Here is a 3,052-nt window from a genome sequence, read left to right as displayed (position 1 = left end):
CCCCCTAGGCTCTTTACTGCCGGAGCTCTGCTCCTGTGTGCTCCTGCAGGAAATGACCCTTGCTTAAATCCATCAGATTATGAGCTTCCGATTCCTCATTGTGCTGGGCCCTGTCAAAAGAGAGCTAGATTCAGGTCCAGGACCACCTTAGAGTAGAGTTGCCAGGTGTCCGCCCCCCCTGGCCCAGCCACCGTGGTGGGGTGGGAGGGTCTGGGTTGCCAGCTCCAGCTAGGGAAACCGGAGATGCGGGGATGGAGCCTGGGGAGGACAGTTGCACACCTTCTGTGGGATGAGAGAAGCACGGGAACCTTCCTGACCTTCTCAGGCAGGCCTTTCCCCAAAGTTGGGGCTGCATCAGAGATTGCCCCGGCAGCTGCTGATCTGATCTGGGTTGCCAGCTCCAGGTTAGGAAACTCCTGGAGATTTGGGAGTGGTGTCTGGGGAGGACAGGGGACCTCAGTGGGGTTCACTGCCATAGAGCCCACCCTCCAAAGCATCCACTTTCTCCAGGGGAACTGTTCTCTGTAGTCTGGGGATGACCTGGAATTCCAGGAGATCCCCAGGTCCCACCTGGAGGCTGGCATCCCTAGGTCACCTTCAGCAGACTTGGCTCAGATGTGTCCAGCTGTCACCGGGGAGCATATTGGGGAAGAGTTTCCCTTCTGATGTGTGGGTCCTTGGCCCCGGAAGCCTTTATAGCTGATAGCTGAACTGAATTGGAAAGCTAAGTGGTGACTAATGGAGCGACTACGGAACGGATGCAGTACACATTTGATAGAGTCTGAACTGTGGCATAAGGGGGCAATATGCAGATATTCTATCCTACATCAAAGCGGGGGCCATGTGGTGAGGTGTGAACCTCCGTTTCCATTAGCAACCTTTGACTTGCATAGATGTTGCTGGTCCAGAGTCATAAACAGTGTTGTCTTTTTGATGCCAAACCAGATAGCAGAGAGAGTTGTGTGCTTTCCCACAGTCCATCAATGGTGGCCAAGCCTGTTGTTTCTCCAAATGTCTCCTTGTGCATAATGGCGAAGACCTCCTCTGACCAGAGGGCCTCTGAGAGATTCCAGGGAAGCATGTGCTTGGTGGCAGGCATCTCAGCAATGCCCATCCGTAGGCAGCATGAGGTGAAAGGCCAGCCATTCAAACACATAGCAGCAAACACACATAACAGTGAGCCCTGAGTCCCAAAGGCACAGATACATAGACATTTGAGCAATACTTCATAAGCACAGTACAGACAAAATGCAAATACAAGCACACATGGTAACAGCATGGTACTGGGCCCTGTCAAAGGAGAGCTAGATTCAGGTCCAGGACTACCTTAGAGTTGCCAGGTGTCCCCCCCCGGCCCAGCCACAGTGGTGAGGTGGGAGGGTCTGGGTTGCCAGCTCCAGCTAGGAAAACCGGAGATGCAGGGACGGAGCCTGGGGAGGACAGTTGCACGCCTTCTGTGGGATGACAGAAGCACGGGAACCTTCCTGACCTTCTCAGGCAGTTGTTGTTGTTCAGTCGCACAGTCGAGTCCGACTCTTCGCGACCCCATGGACCAGCTCCCGCCAGGCCTTCCGGTCTTCCGCCGTCCTCTGAAGTTGGCTCAATTTCATGTTCATTGCATCTATGACACTGTCTAACCATCTCATCCTTTGCCGTCCCCGTCTTCTTTGACCTTCAATCTTTCCCAGCATCAGGGTCTTCTCCAGGGAGTGCTCCCTTCTCATTTGGTGGCCAAAGTATTTGAGCTTCAGTTTCATTATCTGGCCTTCCAGGGAACAGTCAGGGTTGATTTCTTTTAGGATTGATTGATTTGATCTTCTTGCAGTCCAAGGGACTCTCAAGAGTCTTCTCCAGCACCATAGTTCAAAAGAATCTATTCTTCGGCGCTGGGCCTTCCTTACAGTCCAACTCTCGCAGCCATACATGATTACTGGGAATACCATTGCTTTGACCATGCGGACTTTTGTTGGGCCCTTCCCCAAAGTTGGGGCTGCATCAGAGATTGCCCCGGCAGCTGCTGATCTGACCTGGGTGGCACCCGGGGTTGCCAGGTCCCCCCCACCGGCCACCAGCAGGGGATGAGGGGGGGGTAGGGTGGCCAGCTCCAGGTTAGGAAACTCCTGGAGATTTGGGAGCGGTGTCTGGGGAGGACAGGGGACCTCAGTGGGGTTCAGTGCCATAGAGCCCACCCTCCAAAGCATCCATTTTCTCCAGGGGAGCTGTTCTCTGTAGTCTGGAGATGACCTGGAATTCCAGGGGATCCCCAGGTCCCACCTGGAGGCTGGCATCCCTAGGGCACCTTCAGCAGACTTGGCTCAGATGTGTCCAGCTGTCACCGGGGAGCATATTGGGGAAGAGTTTCCCTTCTGATGTGTGGGTCCTTGGCCCCGGAAGCCTTTATAGCTGATAGCTGAACTGAATTGGAAAGCTAAGTGGTGACTAATGGAGCGACTACGGAACGGATGCAGTACACATTTGATAGAGTCTGAACTGTGGCATTCTGTAGGAACTAGCGCTTCCAGGTTGTTGACCTTGCCCTCATGTTATGTAGATGAAATAAAACAGCTAAGCAAATCTCGTTTGATGGAAAGCGGCACATTAGTGAGAGCATGGGTTTTCCATAGGGTTGAGTGACTTGACTTGCAAATGGGCTGACAGTTATCAGCGATGGAACAACGCTTGAGTCCAGTGGCACTTTTAAGACCAACAAAGTTTAATTCTGGGTATAAGCGTTTGTATTGCATTTCTGTTTCTTACGTCCCACTGGGAAAGACCACTTACAGATGGAACAGTTAGATTTGAGTCCAGTAGACCAATAAGATTCTCAGCGTATGAGCTTTCAAGAACCAAAGCTTCCTTCGTCAGACACCGGGAGCTTTGACCCTCAAAAGCTTATACCCTAGGTCAGAGTTCCCTCTAAGCTGAGTTAGTGTGAGCTAGCTCACAGGTTTTTTAGCCTCCGACTCACGCATTTTTGTCTTGGCTCAGGAAGCATGGCTCCAGAGCAAACTAACTTATGCAGTAGCCAAATCGCTCGCTCACAACTTTAATG

The sequence above is a fragment of the Gekko japonicus genome, unplaced genomic scaffold (assembly GCF_001447785.1).
Source record: "Gekko japonicus isolate JY-2015 unplaced genomic scaffold, Gekko_japonicus_V1.1 scaffold569, whole genome shotgun sequence".
Taxonomy (NCBI): Eukaryota; Metazoa; Chordata; class Lepidosauria; order Squamata; family Gekkonidae; genus Gekko; species Gekko japonicus.
This window is presented reverse-complemented; position numbering follows the sequence as displayed.